Source organism: Petromyzon marinus, chromosome 55 (genome assembly GCF_048934315.1).
Source record: "Petromyzon marinus isolate PM22_M1 ecotype Great Lakes invasive population chromosome 55, UKy_Petmar_22M1.pri1.0, whole genome shotgun sequence".
Taxonomy (NCBI): domain Eukaryota; kingdom Metazoa; phylum Chordata; class Hyperoartia; order Petromyzontiformes; family Petromyzontidae; genus Petromyzon; species Petromyzon marinus.
The window spans coordinates 1,519,383-1,539,862 of NC_133721.1; positions in this window are offsets into that span (position 1 = coordinate 1,519,383).

The following is a 20,480-nucleotide window of genomic DNA, read 5'->3' on the forward strand; positions in this document are numbered from 1 at the left end:
CCACGGACAACGAACGAGCTTCGTTCAGACGGACGACTCAATCCATGCTCGGGAACGGAAGAGGGAGAGAGACAGCCATAATGCGTTGTTATACTCCATGTTATAACCCATACCATTAACCGTGGTGTGAGAGGTATTAAGAGGCAATATCAGCGAAAGAGCTGCAGTCTGACAGTAACCGTGAAATACAATTAATGAAGAACCATTGGAAAGATGTTTTAAACCATTTTGGAACTTCATTAAATGTATTGGCTGGTTGGGGAGGCCATATTAAGTTTGCGAGGTCTGAAACTCCAGGCCAAACATAAATAAACTTCCGTTATCTCCGAAAAAGTAAGATGGATTGATGACCAAGCTGTGGAGGTCTGCCTAAATTTATAAGATGTCCATTGTTTCACAAGAGATAGCATGAATCGGATAAGAAATACACTATTAATTCTTATACACTGGTCCATTCATACAATTAGTATATTAGTGGGCTACATTAGAGAAGATGAAGGGAGGAGAGGAGAAGAGGAGGGCCGGGGTGCCCGGAGCCCAGAGAGTGCCCAGAGGGGCCAGAGAGCCAGGGGCAACCCTGATGTTTATGTTGGCTGGATAGCATGTGCTCCCATGCATGTGAGGTTGCTCTCAACAGAAGTCGTTCCTTGCACGAGATTGGCTGAAACGCTGCGTAACCACTCAGAGGTATAGTGGTTAAGCAATGGAGACGGTATAGTGGAAAAACAGTGGAGATTTCTGAAGCAAAGTTTAAGATTTGCAGTTGTCAAATTATATTGAGCCGATCCATATGGCAAGTGTGTTGCTAAAAAAATCTTGGAGGAAAGAGAGGATACATGTGTGCCTCTTGGAGAAGGAAAGGCATTGCTCAAAACTGTGCTGCAAGGTCACGTGCCATGAATCACATGAGTTTAAAAAACGTGACTGTAAACCAACAAGCTTCTGAATAATATTCATGGTGAAGACACCTCTATACGTTGGATGCTGCACTTTGTCTTTTCATAAATGTCATATTGTGCACTGGGTTATGCCTTATTAACCTAAATTCTGAATTTAGCTATTCATGTATTTCTATTACAGTATCACATATTCTTTGGACCAAGTGTCAATTGCCAATTTGATGACTGGTACTCTGATTATTTTTTGCAAATAAGGGACTTGTTTTATTTAAAATGTGTCTGTGTGTGTAGTTGAACAGTGTAACAAATCCATGCGTTACATGTGTAGTGTTGCAGCGCCGACCTGGGCAAGGCCTATGATACAATCAGTAGGCCAGGGCTCTGGATTGTTATTCGTGTTTTCAGAGTTCCTTACCCTCTGCTCACAATGATTAAGGACCTTCACGATGGTCGGCAGGCCCGGATAAAGTTGCGTGCCCGGGAGTCAGAGCAATTTCCTGTTTACAGTGGGGTGTGACAGGGATCTACAGTGAGGGAAAAAAGTATTTGATCCCTTGCTGATTTGTACGTTTGCCCACTGACAAATAAATCATCAGTCTATAATTTTAATGGTACGTTTATTTGAACAGTGAGAGACAGAATAACAACAACATCCAGAAAAACGCATGTCAAAAATGTTATAAATTGATTTGCATTTTAATGAGGGAAGTAAGTATTCGACCCCCTCTCAATAAGAAAGATTTCTCGCTCCCAGATGTATTTTATACAGGTAATGAGCTGAGATTTTGAGCACACTCTTAAAGGGAGTGCTCTTAATCTCAGCTTGTTACCTGTATAAAAAAACACCTGTCCACAGAAGCAATCAATCAATCAGATTCCAAACTCTCCACCATGGCCAAGACCAAAGAGCTCTCCAAGGATGTCAGGGACAAGATTGTAGACCTACACAAGGCTGGAATGGGCTACAAGACCATTGCCAAGCAGCTTGGTGCGAAGGTGACAACAGTTAGTGTGATTATTCGCAAATGGAAGAAACACAAAAGAACTGTCAATCTCCCTCGGCCTGGGGCTCCATGCAAGATCTCACCTCGTGGAGTTGCAATGATCATGAGAACGGTGAGGAATCAGCCCAGAACTACACGGGAGGACCTTGTCAATGATCTCAAGGCAGCTGGGACCATAGTCACCAAGAAAACAATTGGTAACACACTACGCCGTGAAGGACTGAAATCCTGCAGCGCCCGCAAGGTCCCCTGCTCAAGAAAGCTCATATACATGCCCGCCTGAAGTTTGCCAATGAACATCTGAATGATTCAGAGGACAACTGGGTGAAAGTGTTGTGGTCAGATGAGACCAAAATGGAGCTCTTTGGCATCAACTCAACTCACCGTGTTTGGAGGAGGAGGAGGAATGCTGCCTATGACCCCAAGAACACCATCCCCACCGTCAAACATGGAGGTGGAAACATTATGTTTTGGGGGTGTTTTTCTGCCAAGGGGACAGGACAACTTCACCGCATCAAAAGGACGATGGACGGGGCCATGTACCATCAAATCTTGGGTGAGAACCTCCTTCCCTCAGCCAGGGCATTGAAAATGGGTCGTGGATGGGTATTCCAGCATGACAATGACCCAAAACACACGGCCAAGGCAACAAGGGAGTGGCTCAAGAAGAAGCACATTAAGGTCCTGGAGTGGCCTAGCCAATCTCCAGACCTTAATCCCATAGAAAATCTGTGGAGGGAGCTGAAGGTTCGAGTTGCCAAACGTCAGCCTCGAAACCTTAATGACTTGGAGAAGATCTGCAAAGAGGAGTGAGACAAAATCCCTCCTGAGATGTGTGCAAACCTGGTGGTCCAACTACAAGAAACGTCTGACCTCTGTGATTGCCAACAAGGCTTTTGCCACCAAGTACTAAGTCATGTTTTGCAGAGGGATCAAATACTTATTTCCCTGATTAAAATGCAACTCAATTTATAACATTTTTGACATGCGTTTTTCTGGATTTTGTTCTTATTCTGTCTCTCACTGTTAAAATAAACCTACCATTAAAATTATAGACTGATCATTTCTTCGTCAGTGGGCAAACGTACAAAATCAGCAGGGGATCAAATACTTTTTTCCCTCACTGTATGTGAGAAGTCTGTGGGTCGCAACATCACGTACGGCTGGAAGTAGGACATTCCAGACTAAGAGGGTTCATGATGGCAATGTCAACGACACTGAACCAGCCAGCACAACTCACTGCCAATAACACATATCCACATAATTCACTCTTAAGCAATTGTTCAATCAATTAATTGAATCACTACAATTAAAACCAAAGAATCTCCCAGAACAAACACTTCGCACTCTCCTCCGTCAGCCACCTGCATCGACAATAGAAACGCATCAGTCCAGCAGTGGATAAAACCTGGCGTTGGAGGTATGGGGGGGGGGGCGGCTTACACTTGCGGTGGACAGCAGGGGGGTGGCTGGATGCAGTAGCCATCGCAGATCAAGCAGTAGAACTTGTCATCGACTGCCATTCGCCAGGGTAATGGGCCTCTCCTACACCCACACACATCACACTGAGCGGCACACACGTCACACCGAGGAGCACACACGTCAAACCAAGGAGCACGCACATCACACATCCAGCGCACGCACGTCACACACCGAGGAGCACGCATGTCACACACCGAGAAGGTTGCAAAGGTCTCCTTTATCAAGACAAACGTGGAGCAGATTACAACTACAACTCTACGCCTGTCACAATGCCCCCCTCTCCCCCCCCCCCCCAGTTTATGGGGGGCCGCGGGCCTCACTCCCCCCCTTCGCGTCAGCCCCCCCTAATAAATGGTCTGGTTGCATTGTGAATACACCACTCGAATGACGTGCAGTCCTGTGGCGCACTGTAACGGGCTCGTGATTTACTCACTAAAATTCAATGTAAAAAAATAAAAACGATCCCAAGACATTATTTAAAATAAAGTATGGCCATCGTGTGTCAGCATCACAGGCGAAAATTGGCATGTAAAAAAAAACTTCACTCCAAATCACTCAATTGGGATTGCTCGCAGCAAACAGCACCTGACCTGCTTGCAGGTTAGGTGCTGAATAACCGTGTGTCACACAGAGAACAGTTGCCACTGAGGGTGCCCTTTTCAAATGCTTGAGATGAGATTTGATTATCGCGTGTAACTATGCACACTTAAATTTTTTTATAAACGAACTATTATCGTTTCAGGTGGCAGGGTGGTGCAGCGGTGATCTTTGACCCTCGCAACAAGAAGGGCCTTGGTTTATTATCCGACTGGCACTTTAAGGAGTTTTCTACGTTCTCCCCTTTATTCTGTATAGGTTATCCAGTTTGCTCACGTAGCTAGAAAACACACTATCACAATGTAACTGGGTATTGGCCAAGCATCCCAATGCTAAAGTTACCTGCAAATTACTTCACTGGGATGACACTCGGCAGCAGAGCCGGATGATGGCATTGCTGGGGCCCTATGCCATTGTCAAGCTTAAGAGGCCCCTTCTATGAATGCCTGGATATTTTTGTCAGCAGAATGAAAATAACTGCTTTGGAGAGTCTTTTTTTCTCACCGATCTTAATTTTTTTAAACAATTATGTTAAAACTCGAAACCTCGTGTCCATTTCTTGTTTCGTATTTAGAGCCCCCCCCCCCCCCTCTCTTAATGCGAGGCCCTAAGCTGTAAGTGTAGCCGGTGTGAGCTCGCCTGTGATGAATCACACGTATAATTGTGCACTCTTATTTTCTATGGGTGGCCAGGAGAATTTATTATTATTCAAGTGAATGCAATGGTGATCAGGGGATTGGACCCAGAGCCCCACGTACACAGTAGAGTACAAGGGAACGCCCACAGTACAGATTTGAGCTGACCTCCAGATTGAGAAATTGAACTGTGTTATGACTTGGAGGGTGTTTCTGAACGCGATTGTGACCGACCCGTCCCGAAGGGAGGAGAGGGGACAGGGTGGACCGGCTGCATGAGCTTACTCTTTGGCACTGCACAGCACAACATCGCCTCCCTACTGCAAAAAACTCGGCAGGACCCTCCTGAAAATAAAAGTCTTCGGAATCAGTGAGGCCTGTCCTTGGGAGGACAGGCGTAGTCTTGGTCGTCACAAGCGAACATTTGTTTCTCCACATTAATTTGTAACCCCGGGTTACCATCAGGGCTGGGCGCTGCAAGCTTAGCTTCTGAGATCTGATGAGACTGGTAGCCGTTTTTTAAAAGGTAATTTCGGCATCTGGAGCCCAAGCATGCAACAACTTTATGCAACTTCTTGGTTCTTTCGGTAAAGTCACGTAGAATGGAAATAAAATAATAAAAATAAAACATAATTAAAAATAAAATTCTCACGACGTTTCGGCCACAACACAAGTAGCCTTCTTCAGGTGAAGGAACAGAACTGTCGGGACGACAGCGCTTCAATAACTGCTGCTAAAATTCGCAGCGTCTTTTAAGCTAGGTGGGAGAGGTAAAGCGCCTTGACAAAGGAGTTTACATATCAAACAGGATAATTTAGCATTGAAATAGCTGCGTTAAAGTGTTGGATCAGCAGGGTGGTAAAGTCAGAAATTAGCATGTAACTGGGAGATTAGCATGATGTTAATGGGAGGGATTAGCATGCGACTGGTCACGGAAATAGCTATGTTAAAGTCAAAGTTTACATATCAACAGAGGCATTTAGTATATGGACGCTAATGGACTGCAACAACCCAACTATTATACAATGAAACCGATGTGAAAAAAAACTAAGTATAAACTACATCAATATAATAAATGTACTCAATATATTCTTCAATAAGTTGAGCTATAAACATAAACTGGGTATACACTACACTATATAATTAATACCATATAGTAAACGAATTAATACAACTAAAATATAAACTACATCAATGTTATCAATAAACTCTATATACTCTCCAATCAGCTGAGCTACTAACAATAAGTTATTATACATTACAATGCCATATGGCGAAAAAATGGGTGGCGGTTTTTTCCTTCTTTCCAACGTTAGCACCACGGAGAGCGACGAGCCTCGTTCAGACGGACGAGTCCATCCATGCTCGGGACGGAGGACGGGGGAGAAACTGCCACGATGCGCTGCTCTGTCCTGTGTTGCGTTACAACCATGCCATAAACTAGACTACTATACATTGTAACGTTATACCTTCCAATCTAAACTACATTGTATTATATCGTATACACAGCCCAATGTAAGCTCTAACATTATGCATGATATTGATATGTCTCCAACTAAAATTTTCCAACATTACACGACTATTCACCATAATATACACTACCATAGATAAACCCACCCTTGAATTATAAAATGCGTTACTTTACACTACCCTATACTTTAGACTGTAAAATGTTAGACTTGTAATATTACACTATGTATTATTCTACCAACCCTACTGTATACCACACTGCTGTATATTCACTATACAATTACGATACTATATATTGCCTTATGAATTATGTTAAACATTACAATGATATACTATTTATTATTATATAACATGCTATAAACCATACCATTGACCGTCGTGTGAAAGGTATTAAGAGGCAGTGCCAGTGAATGGACTGCGGTCTGAAAGTCACCATAAAATACAATCAATAAAGAACCGAAATGGTTTATAACATCTTTCCAATGGTTACTAAGCCAGAATCCATCTTCTCAGTTGAAATTGTCTCTATGTTTGTATATGTGGATGGCCTCATGAACGAATCTCTCATGGTAGCCGGATGGCTTGCAGAGAACGTCCGTCTTGGAGAAGTCAATGTCATGTGAGCCCACTGAATTATAACAGTGATCTGCCACGGCTGAGGTGTTCGTCCTACCATGTTTCAAGTCTGCTTTATGTTCACGGATGCGGTCCGAGATATGTCGTTTGTTTTCTCCAATGTAACTGCTACCACAGAGGCAACTTAGTTTGTAGAGGCCCGGGTACTGTATGTCTGGAACCACATCTTTTACAGACGGAACCAGATCACAGATTTTATGTACTGTGTTGAATCGGACCTGGATCTAGTGTTTATTCAGGATTTTGGAGATCTTTTTTGTGACCCCCGCAATGTATGGTAAGGTGATGGTTTTGAATGGCTCCTCAAGAGGATTCTTCTTCATGGCTGGAGTGATGGCTTTGCGGATTGTGTAGTCGGAGTAACCATTAGCCTTGAGAGCTTGGTGTACGTGCTTGAGTTCACTGGCAATGTGTTCCTGGTCGGAAATGCATTGGGCACAATGGTATAGAGTCTTGATGAGGGAGTTCTTCTGGGATGGATGGTGGTGGGAATCCGGTTTTAAGTAAGCATCCGTATGGGTAGCTTTCCTGTAGACAGAGTGGCTCATTGAACCATCAGGTCTCCTTTTAATAAGGACATACACAAAGGGTAGCTTGCCATCTTTTTCGACTTCCATGGTAAATCTGATGGCTGGGTGTATGGAATTGATGTGGTCGAGGAATTGGTCTAGAGCAGGCCGGCCATGTGGCCAGATGATAAAAGTGTCATCCACGTACCTCTTCCATAACGTCGGGCGTAGAGTGGCAGTCTGGATGGCATCAGTTTCAAATTTCTCCATGAAAACGTTGGCCCCCGTGGTGCCTCACCACAAACGTGGGGCCCGGTCAGCCGCGTCGACTGTCGTGATCGCGTACAGGTGGTGAAACTGCCACACATGAACCATTATACCTTGCTGATCTCGTGTCAAGGAGAATAAATCAGCAGCCCGTCGTTAGCAATGGGAATGATCGGTAAGGGAACACATTGGGATCTACAGAGGCACTCCACTATTATACACCACTACTATACAGTAAACATTGGGCTCTATGGAGGCCTGTCATTAAGGGATTACTCGTTAACATGGGGTGGTCGTTAAGAGGGGTTCTATTGTATAATAAGTTTAAATATTTAATAAGTTAATAGAGAGTACTCAACTGAGATGGCGGAGGAGTTTGCTAAACTCACAATACAAAGGCCACTGTCCCAGCCTCTGTGGTTGGACCATCTCTAGCTCCACCCACCTACCTTGATGCACCTATCTCAGGCCTATATAAGACCTTGTCTCAGCAACTTTCTCTCTCACCTGACCTGAAGACGATTGCTTGTGTTGCGATCGAAACGTCGTGATATTTTTATTATTTTTTATTTACGTGGCTTTACCAAAGGACCCATAGAATATAATCATAAACAGGTTACGTCCTCTACATGGACCCCCCCCTCATTATTAATCATGAGCAGGTGACGTCCTCCAAATGGGCACCCCCCTCCATTGATAATAATTAGCGGGTGACATCACTCCACATGGGGGGGGGGGGGGGGGCGAGGTGCCTCCTCTCCTAAGCGTCAACTTACAAACTCACTACAAAGGCAGAACCCTCACGTAACGCGATCTCCATAACGCTATTGAGACATCTAAGTAAAAAGAACGTCATGATGAACAAGGGATTATAACCTTTAAATGAAATAGGTCTGTCACCGCGGCCTTACAAATTGCATACAAATGGATGCAATGAATATCACTTCGCGGTCTGCTTTGCGCTTGCAAGTTTCAGATTTACTGCAATACACCCATGCTTGGACGGGCAAAAGGCTAGTAAACAAATAATCCCCTCGCCCGCTCCCCACCACGATATCACACAATGATATAGTACTTCCTTGTACAGTATACCCAATAAAGACCAAATCTAATCCCCATGATAGGTAAATTGATATACATAGAGCTTGCCGGCGATAGGTCTAAACCACGAACTATGAACTCGTGATATTCAAGGGTCTCCCGTATTTGGAGTTTGCATGTTCTCCCCATGGTCACGTTGAGATAATGACTGCTATGAATTTTCACATAAGCCACCTCGTTGAGCAATCATATGTGGCCAGGCTGCTTCTGGAAAAGAGCTATATATCTCAGTGGGCCTTACCTGGTCAAATAAAAATAGGTTGCTCACAGGAGTTTAATGGATTGCCACATCACAGGGATGTGAGGAATCGCAGAATGGAGAGGGCTTCATCCAGCAGTGGATTGAGTGTTCTTGTTGAAACGTGTGTATTTAATATTTCTCTGATGTTCTTTTAGTCTCGTGCTGATCATTCGTCCTGTTTGCCCAACATAACATTTGCCACAAGTGCAGTTAATCCTGTACAAACCTTCTGTTGATAGCTTAGGTAATACATATTTTATACCAGAAGTCGAGTTCAAGAAACATAAGTACGTTTTTATTTCAACTGAAATGTATATATACATATATAAATATACATGTCCATACAACCACGTCTCAATGTCTATGTATGGGAGAACACGCTAGTTTCTCCCTCTGTGGAGTCTCCACCACTTTTCTTTCTTCTTGTTTCCCAGCTCCTCGTCTTGGTGCTCCTTCCCTCTGTCTCCTCCTCGTTCATTCTCCTCTTCATCTTTCTCCAGCTGCCGTGTGCAGCACATGAAGCTCCAAATTGCCCAACGCCAGAAACTGTTCTTTCTCTCTCCCTTAGAAGATGGGATGTGCTTAATCTCTTTCTTCTCATCCTGAACACTCTCTGCCCTCCAAGGTTGCTCACATCTTCCTTCCTCATTCAACACTTCCTGCTTTGTATCATCTTCAATCGTGTCGACCTCCTTCAGCTCTACCTCATTTGCCTCTAACTCAATAGCTCCTACTTCTTTTGCGTCTACCTCTATTGCCTCTACATCATTCGCCTCTACCAAAATCGCCTCACTCTCCTCCACCTCAATATCCCCCACCTCCACTTCTACCTCAATCACCTCTACGTCATTCGCCTCTAACTCATTCGGCTCTAACTCCATAACCACCTCCTGCTTGGCCTCTCCCTCAATCTCCTCTACCTCTTTTGCCACTTCCTGGATGGCATCTACTTCATATGCCTCAACCTCATTTGCCCCTTCCTGCTTTATCTCCTCCACCACGTTCTCAACTTTTTTTGCCATTTCCTGTTTGGCCTTTAGCTCATTCGTGTCTACCTCATTGATCAAGACCTGCATGGCCTTTTCTTTGATCATGTCAACCTGAATTGCCCCGACCTGTTTCACCAATTCCTGCTTTGTATCTCTCTCAATCCCTTCTACGACATTGGCCACAACCTCTTTCACCACTTCCTGCTTGGCCACTGCATCTACCTCAATCACCGCTACCTCTACCTCACTTGCCACTTCCTTCTTGGGCTCTACATCATTCCCCTCTCCCTCAATCTCGTTTACCTTCATCTCTTCTACTTCCCGAAATTTCATCTCAGTCCTTCGTAGCTTCCTATTCCTACGTTTCCTCTGAACACCATCCTCTCCTTCTTTCTTTGTCTCCACAACATTATCAACTTTCTTAGCCACTTCCTGTTTGGCTATTCCCTCATTCCCATCTACCTCACTTGCCTCTACCTCTTTCCCTAAGTCCTCCTTGGCATCTCTCTCAATCCCTTCTACGACATTGGCCTCTACCTCTTTCACAAATTCCTGTGTGGCCACTGCATCTACCTCAATCACCGGTACCTCTACCAAATTTGCCTCTACCTCACCCGCCACTTCCTTCTTGGGTTCTCCATCATTCCCCTCTCTCTCAATCTCGTTTTCCTTCATCTCTTCTACTTCCCGAACTTTCATCTCAATCCTTTGTAGCTTCCTATTCCTACGTTTCCTCTGAACACAATCCTCTCCCTCTTTCTTTGTCTCCACAATATTCTCAACTTTCTCCGCCACTTCCTGTTTGGCCATTCCCTCAATCCGATCGACCTCATTTGGCTCTACCTCTTCTGCTAATACCTGTTTTGCATCTCTCTCAATCCCCTCTATGACATTGGCTGCTATATCTTTCACCACTTCCTGCTTGGCCACTGCTTCTACCTCAATCACCGCTACCTCTGCCTCATTCGCTAATTCCCGCTTGTCATCTCCTTCTAATACCTCTACCTTATTCAACTCTACCTCATTCATCACATCCTCCAAAGCCACTGCCTCAATCATCTCTACCTCAATCGTCCCAACCTCCACCACTTCCTGCATGGGCTCTCCCTCACTCCCCTCTCTCTCAGCCACCTCTTCTTTCACTGTCTCCAGAACTTTCTTCTTGTTCTTGTGTTTCTTCCTATTACTACGTTTCCTCTGAACACCATCCTCTCCCTCTTTCTTTGTCTCCACAACATTATCAACTTTCTTAGCCACTTCCTGTTTGGCTATTCCCTTATTCCCATTTACCTCACTTGCCTCTACCTCTTCACCTAAGTTCTCCTTGGCATCTCTCTCAATCACTTCTACGACATTGGCCACTACCTCTTTCACAAATTCCTGTGTGGCCACTGCATCTACCTCAATCACCGCTACCTCTACCTCACTCGCCACTTCCTTCTTGGGCTCTCCATCATTCCCCTCTCCCTCAATCTCGTTTTCCTTCATCTCTTCTACTTCCCGCACTTTCATCTCAGTCCTTCGTAGCTTCCTATTCCTACGTTTCCTCTGAACACCATCCTCTCCCTCTTTCTTTGTCTCCACAACATTATCAACTTTCTTAGCCACTTCCTGTTTGGCCATTCCCTCATTCCCATCTACCTCACTTGCCTCTACCTCTTTCCCTAAGTCCTCCTTGGCATCTCTCTCAATCCCTTCTATGACATTGGCCACTACCTCTTTCACAAATTCCTGTGTGGCTACTGCATCTACCTCAATCACCGCTACCTCTACCTCATTCGCCTCTACCTCACTCGCCACTTCCTTCTTGAGCTCTACATCATTCCGCTCTCTCTCAATCTCGTTTACCTTCATCTCTCCTACTTCCCGAACTTTCATCTCAATCCTTCGTAGCTTCCTATTCCTATGTTTCCTCTGAACACAATCCTCTCCCTCTTTCTTTGTCTCCAAAACATTCTCAACTTTCTCCGCCACTTCCTGTTTGGCCATTCCCTCATTCCCATCGACCTCATTTGGCTCTATCTCTTCTGCTAATACCTGTTTTGAATCTCTCTCAATCCCCTCTATGACATTGGCTGCTATATCTTTCACCACTTCCTGCTTGGCCACTGCTTCTACCTCAATCACCGCTACCTCTGCCTCATTCGCTAATTCCCGCTTGTCATCTCCTTCTAATACCTCTACCTTATTCAACTCTACCTCATTCATCACATCCTCCAAAGCCACTGCCTCAATCATCTCTACCTCAATCGTCCCAACCTCCACCACTTCCTGCATGGGCTCTCCCTCACTCCCCTCTCTCTCAGCCACCTCTTCTTTCACTGTCTCCAGAACTTTCTTCTTGTTCTTGTGTTTCTTCCTATTACTACGTTTCCTCTGAACACCATCCTCTCCCTCTTTCTTTGTCTCCACAACATTATCAACTTTCTTAGCCACTTCCTGTTTGGCTATTCCCTTATTCCCATTTACCTCACTTGCCTCTACCTCTTCACCTAAGTTCTCCTTGGCATCTCTCTCAATCACTTCTACGACATTGGCCACTACCTCTTTCACAAATTCCTGTGTGGCCACTGCATCTACCTCAATCACCGCTACCTCTACCTCACTCGCCACTTCCTTCTTGGGCTCTCCATCATTCCCCTCTCCCTCAATCTCGTTTTCCTTCATCTCTTCTACTTCCCGCACTTTCATCTCAGTCCTTCGTAGCTTCCTATTCCTACGTTTCCTCTGAACACCATCCTCTCCCTCTTTCTTTGTCTCCACAACATTATCAACTTTCTTAGCCACTTCCTGTTTGGCCATTCCCTCATTCCCATCTACCTCACTTGCCTCTACCTCTTTCCCTAAGTCCTCCTTGGCATCTCTCTCAATCCCTTCTATGACATTGGCCACTACCTCTTTCACAAATTCCTGTGTGGCTACTGCATCTACCTCAATCACCGCTACCTCTACCTCATTCGCCTCTACCTCACTCGCCACTTCCTTCTTGAGCCCTACATCATTCCGCTCTCTCTCAATCTCGTTTACCTTCATCTCTCCTACTTCCCGAACTTTCATCTCAATCCTTCGTAGCTTCCTATTCCTATGTTTCCTCTGAACACAATCCTCTCCCTCTTTCTTTGTCTCCAAAACATTCTCAACTTTCTCCGCCACTTCCTGTTTGGCCATTCCCTCATTCCCATCGACCTCATTTGGCTCTATCTCTTCTGCTAATACCTGTTTTGAATCTCTCTCAATCCCCTCTATGACATTGGCCGCTATATCTTTCACCACTTCCTGCTTGGCCACTGCTTCTACCTCAATCACCGCTACCTCTGCCTCATTCGCTAATTCCTGCTTGCCATCTCCTTCTAACACCTCTACCTTATTCAACTCTACCTCATTCATCACATCCTCCAAAGCCACTGCCTCAATCATCTCTACCTCAATCGTCCCAACCTCCACCACTTCCTGCATGGGCTCTCCCTCACTCCCCTCTCTCTCAGCCACCTCTTCTTTCACTGTCTCCTCCAGAATTTTCTTCTTGTTCTTTTGTTTCTTCCTATTACTACGTTTCCTCTGAACACCATCCTCTCCCTCTTTCTTTGTCTCCACAACATTATCAACTTTCTTAGCCACTTCCTGTTTGGCTATTCCCTCATTCCCATCTACCTCACTTGCCTCTACCTCTTTCCCTAAGTCCTCCTTGGCATCTCTCTCAATCCCTTCTACGACATTGGCCACTATCTCTTTCACATATTCCTGTGTGACTACTGCATCTACCTCAATCACCGCTACCTCTACCTCATTCGCCTCTAGCTCACTCGCCACTCCCTTCTTGGGCTCTCCATCATTCCCCTCAATCTCGTTAACCTTCATCTCTTCTACTTCCCGAACTTTCATCTCAATCCTTCGTAGCTTCCTATTCCTACGTTTCCTCTGAACACAATCCTCTCTCTTTGTCTCCACAATATTCTCAACTTTCTCCGCCACTTCCTGTTTGGCCATTCCCTCATTCCGATCGACCTCATTTGGCTCTACCTCTTCTGCTAATACCTGTTTTGCATCTCTCTCAATCCCCTCTACGACATTGGCTGCTATATCTTTTACCACTTCCTGCTTGGCCACTGCTTCTACCTCAATCCGCGCTACCTCTGCCTCATTCGCTAATTCTCGCTTGCCATCTCCTTCTAATACCTCTACCTTATTCAACTCTACCTCATTCATCACATCCTCCAAAGCCACTGCCTCAATCATCTCTACCTCAATCGTCCCAACCTCCACCACTTCCTGCATGGGCTCTCCCTCACTCCCCTCTCTCTCAGCCACCTCTTCTTTCACTGTCTCCAGAACTTTCTTCTTGTTCTTGTGTTTCTTCCTATTCCTATGTTTCCTCTGAACACCATCCTCTCCCTCTTTCTTTGTCTCCACAACATTATCAACTTTCTTAGCCACTTCCTGTTTGGCTATTCCCTCATTCCCATTTACCTCACTTGCCTCTACCTCTTTCCCTAAGTTCTTCTTGGCATCTCTCTCAATCCTTTCTACGACATTGGCCACTACCTCTTTCACAAATTCCTGTGTGGCCACTGCATCTACCTCAATCACCGCTACCTCTACCTCACTCGCCACTTCCTTCTTGGGCTCTCCATCATTCCCCTCTCCCTCAATCTCGTTTTCCTTCATCTCTTCTACTTCCCGCACTTTCATCTCAGTCCTTCGTAGCTTCCTATTCCTACGTTTCCTCTGAACACCATCCTCTCCCTCTTTCTTTGTCTCCACAACATTCTCAACTTTCTCCGCCACTTCCTGTTTGGCCATTCCCTCATTCCCATCGACCTCATTTGGCTCTATCTCTTCTGCTAATACCTGTTTTGAATCTCTCTTAATCCCCTCTATGACATTGGCCGCTATATCTTTCACCACTTCCTGCTTGGCCACTGCTTCTACCTCAATCACCGCTACCTCTGCCTCATTCGCTAATTCCTGCTTGCCATCTCCTTCTAACACCTCTACCTTATTCAACTTTACCTCATTCATCACATCCTCCAAAGCCACTGCCTCAATCATCTCTACCTCAATCGTCCCAACCTCCACCACTTCCTGCATGTGCTCTCCCTCACTCCCCTCTCTCCCAGCCACCTCTTCTTTCACTGTCTCCAGAATTTTCTTCTTGTTCTTTTGTTTCTTCCTATTACTACGTTTCCTCTGAACACCATCCTCTCCCTCTTTCTTTGTCTCCACAACATTATCAACTTTCTTAGCCACTTCCTGTTTGGCTATTCCCTCATTCCCATCTACCTCACTTGCCTCTACCTCTTTCCCTAAGTCCTCCTTGGCATCTCTCTCAATCCCTTCTACAACATTGGCCACTATCTCTTTCACATATTCCTGTGTGACTACTGCATCTACCTCAATCACCGCTACCTCTACCTCATTCGCCTCTAGCTCACTCGCCACTCCCTTCTTGGGCTCTCCATCATTCCCCTCTCTCTCAATCTCATTAACCTTCATCTCTTCTACTTCCCGAACTTTCATCTCAATCCTTCGTAGCTTCCTATTCCTACGTTTCCTCTGAACACAATCCTCTCTCTTTGTCTCCACAATATTCTCAACTTTCTCCGCCACTTCCTGTTTGGCCATTCCCTCATTCCGATCGACCTCATTTGGCTCTACCTCTTCTGCTAATACCTGTTTTGCATCTCTCTCAATCCCCTCTACGACATTGGCTGCTATATCTTTTACCACTTCCTGCTTGGCCACTGCTTCTACCTCAATCCGCGCTACCTCTGCCTCATTCGCTAATTCTCGCTTGCCATCTCCTTCTAATACCTCTACCTTATTCAACTCTACCTCATTCATCACATCCTCCAAAGCCACTGCCTCAATCATCTCTACCTCAATCGTCCCAACCTCCACCACTTCCTGCATGGGCTCTCCCTCACTCCCCTCTCTCTCAGCCACCTCTTCTTTCACTGTCTCCAGAACTTTCTTCTTGTTCTTGTGTTTCTTCCTATTCCTATGTTTCCTCTGAACACCATCCTCTCCCTCTTTCTTTGTCTCCACAACATTATCAACTTTCTTAGCCACTTCCTGTTTGGCTATTCCCTCATTCCCATTTACCTCACTTGCCTCTACCTCTTTCCCTAAGTTCTTCTTGGCATCTCTCTCAATCCTTTCTACGACATTGGCCACTACCTCTTTCACAAATTCCTGTGTGGCCACTGCATCTACCTCAATCACCGCTACCTCTACCTCACTCGCCACTTCCTTCTTGGGCTCTCCATCATTCCCCTCTCCCTCAATCTCGTTTTCCTTCATCTCTTCTACTTCCCGCACTTTCATCTCAGTCCTTCGTAGCTTCCTATTCCTACGTTTCCTCTGAACACCATCCTCTCCCTCTTTCTTTGTCTCCACAACATTCTCAACTTTCTCCGCCACTTCCTGTTTGGCCATTCCCTCATTCCGATCGACCTCATTTGGCTCTACCTCTTCTGCTAATACCTGTTTTGCATCTCTCTCAATCCCCTCTACGACATTGGCTGCTATATCTTTTACCACTTCCTGCTTGGCCACTGCTTCTACCTCAATCCGCGCTACCTCTGCCTCATTCGCTAATTCTCGCTTGCCATCTCCTTCTAATACCTCTACCTTATTCAACTCTACCTCATTCATCACATCCTCCAAAGCCACTGCCTCAATCATCTCTACCTCAATCGTCCCAACCTCCACCACTTCCTGCATGTGCTCTCCCTCACTCCCCTCTCTCCCAGCCACCTCTTCTTTCACTGTCTCCAGAACTTTCTTCTTGTTCTTGTGTTTCTTCCTATTCCTATGTTTCCTCTGAACACCATCCTCTCCCTCTTTCTTTGTCTCCACAACATTATCAACTTTCTTAGCCACTTCCTGTTTGGCTATTCCCTTATTCCCATTTACCTCACTTGCCTCTACCTCTTCACCTAAGTTCTCCTTGGCATCTCTCTCAATCACTTCTACGACATTGGCCACTACCTCTTTCACAAATTCCTGTGTGGCCACTGCATCTACCTCAATCACCGCTACCTCTACCTCACTCGCCACTTCCTTCTTGGGCTCTCCATCATTCCCCTCTCCCTCAATCTCGTTTTCCTTCATCTCTTCTACTTCCCGCACTTTCATCTCAGTCCTTCGTAGCTTCCTATTCCTACGTTTCCTCTGAACACCATCCTCTCCCTCTTTCTTTGTCTCCACAACATTATCAACTTTCTTAGCCACTTCCTGTTTGGCCATTCCCTCATTCCCATCTACCTCACTTGCCTCTACCTCTTTCCCTAAGTCCTCCTTGGCATCTCTCTCAATCCCTTCTATGACATTGGCCACTACCTCTTTCACAAATTCCTGTGTGGCTACTGCATCTACCTCAATCACCGCTACCTCTACCTCATTCGCCTCTACCTCACTCGCCACTTCCTTCTTGAGCCCTACATCATTCCGCTCTCTCTCAATCTCGTTTACCTTCATCTCTCCTACTTCCCGAACTTTCATCTCAATCCTTCGTAGCTTCCTATTCCTATGTTTCCTCTGAACACAATCCTCTCCCTCTTTCTTTGTCTCCAAAACATTCTCAACTTTCTCCGCCACTTCCTGTTTGGCCATTCCCTCATTCCCATCGACCTCATTTGGCTCTATCTCTTCTGCTAATACCTGTTTTGAATCTCTCTCAATCCCCTCTATGACATTGGCCACTATATCTTTCACCACTTCCTGCTTGGCCACTGCTTCTACCTCAATCACCGCTACCTCTGCCTCATTCGCTAATTCCCGCTTGCCATCTCCTTCTAACACCTCTACCTTATTCAACTCTACCTCATTCATCATATCCTCCAAAGCCACTGCCTCAATCATCTCTACCTCAATCGTCCCAACCTCCACCACTTCCTGCATGGGCTCTCCCTCACTCCCCTCTCTCTCAGCCACCTCTTCTTTCACTGTCTCCTCCAGAACTTTCTTCTTGTTCTTATGTTTCTTTCTACTCCCACGTTTTCTCTTCATACCATTTCTCTCCCCCACTTTCTCCATCTCTTCAATCTCGTTCTCAACCTTCTTGCTATTCTGACATGTCTGCTTCACATCCTCATTATTGGTGTTGACTTCCACCTGCTGCTGCTCTTTTGCCTTTTGCTGCTGCTGCTGGTGGATGATGAAGCTCTTCAGCTCGGTGCTGTTCTGGAATTCCAGCAGCTCCCGCTGATATTTGGCCTGCTGCTGTGCACAATGATCCAGCAGGATCATCTCAAGCTCCAGAATCTGGCGCTTAGCTTCTAGTCTTGTGTCAACGAGGAACCTCTTTCGCTGCCCCTTCGAGCGACGGTCTGGGGAGTCACATGGGGAGGAGAGAGCAGCACCACAATTGATTCGTTAATGGGTATTTGAGTATTTCCTGTATGATAATAGGTTTTTCCCGTTTTTACTGGCAACAAAACAGGTGTTAAGATGTTAAAACACCAAACTGAAACCTTTTACAAGGAATCATGTCTGCATTAACCATGATGCTTGTGGTCAGAATGCAAACAAAAAACATACTCTGATAATATATGCATTGTACGCCAAAAGGCGTATTTCCTGTATGTTATTTTGGTAAAGAAACTTGGCACCATTGACAGGAATCTAACTTAACTTGAGACCGATGTAACAATGATAACACTGTAGGGAGGTCTGGAGGTTGACTCATGTGCCGGAGACACCTCCTCCTCCAAATAACTTCATTAGGATTATGGGCTGGTTGTGGAGGCCATATTAAGTTTGCGAGGTCTGGAAACTCCAGGCCAAACATAGATAAACTTCCGTTATCTCAGAAAAAGTAAGATGGATTGATGGGCAAACTGTGGAGGTCTGGCTAAATTTATAAGATGTCCATTGTTTCACAAGAGAGAACATGAATTGGATAAGAAATACACTATTAATTCTTATACACTGGTCCATTCATACAATTAGTATATTAGTGGGCTACGTTAGAGAAGATAAAGGGAGGAGAGGAGAAGAGGAGGGTGCCCAAAGGGGCCAAAGAGCCAGGGGCAACCCTAATGTTTATGTTGGCTGGATAGCATGTGCTCCCGTGCATGTGAGGTTGCTCTCAACAGAAGTCATTCCTTGCACGAGAATGGCTGAAACGATGAGTAACCACTCAGAGGTATAGTGGTTAAGCAGTGGAGATGGTATAGTGGTAAAACAGTGGAGATTTTAAAAGCAAAGTTTAAGATTTGCATTTGTCAATTTATATTGAGCCGATACATATGGCAAGTGAAATTAAGAAGACTTAAAGTGAGTTTTGCAGAAAGAGAGAATACATGTGTGTCTCTTGGAGAAGGAAAGGCATTGCTCAAAATTGTGCTGCAAGGTCACCTGCCATGAATCACATGAGTTTAGAAAAAACGTGACTGTAAACCAACAAGCCTGTGAATAATTATCATGGTGAAGACACCTCTATACGTTGGATACTGAAGGAAATCCATCGTGCTACACATCGTCAAAGCCCGACAACACCTGACATTCGAGAAAGAAGTACAATTGCATCGTTCTACACATCGTCAATACCCTACAACACCTGGAAAGTCACCAGCTGCATCAAGCATCTGACTGTTGTATTGTTCGAAAGACACTGTGTGTAACGACTTTACATCCGCCGGCACTGCGGGTTTCTAAACGCCTGCCATGTCACCTTCTCAACACTAGCGTCTGAGACCGTCTGATACAGACTGAAAACTTATTTCCTTTGTTGCACTGTTTGTCTTTTCATGAATGTCATATTGTGCACTGGGTTATGCCTTATCAACCTAAATTCTGAATTTAGCTATTCATGTATTTCTATTACAGTATCACATATTCTTTGGACCAAGTGTCAATTGCCTATTTGATGACTGGTACTCTGATTCTTTTTTTTACAAATCAGGGACTTGTTTTAATTAAAATGTGTCTGTGTGTGTGGTTGAACGGTGTAACAAATCCATGCGTTACATGTGTAGTGTTGCAGCGCCGACCTGGTCAAGGCCTATGATACAATGAGTAGGCCAGGGCTCTGGATTGTTACTCGTATTTCCGGAATCCCTAACCCTCTGCTCACAATCATTAAGGACCTTCACGATGGTGGGCAGGCCCGGATAAAGTTGCGTGCCCGGGAGTCAGAGCAATTTCCTGTTTACAGTGGGGTGCGACAGGGATCTACTCTGGCTGACAGATTATTTAGCATCATCTTCGACCACATAGTTCGAGAAGTTTTTTTATGGCTGTACCGGTGGATTTTTTTAAAATTTGCTACAGATACACTGGGAGGCTAATTGATGCCTGGGTGAGGTCAAGGGATGGCTCCCTACTGGTCAACCATGTTATGTACACTGATCATTTGAAAGTTGATGCTCACACTGAAAAATAGTTGGAGGTTCTGCTGCTAAGCCTGGAGCGTGTGACAAAGAGGTGGTGCCTTACCATCAGCCCCACCAAAACTAAGCACCCGCCTGAGTATTTTGTGTAATTTAATATTCCGCCCCCTCAACTACTCTTGAGTGATGGGGTAATTGTAGAGAGAAGTTTACGTACCTGGATAGTGTGCTTATGCAAAAATTCTGGTTTGGCAGCAGAGGTCTCACTCCGAATCGGTCAAGTGGCATATTTTCATCAGCTTCGCAACACTTTGGG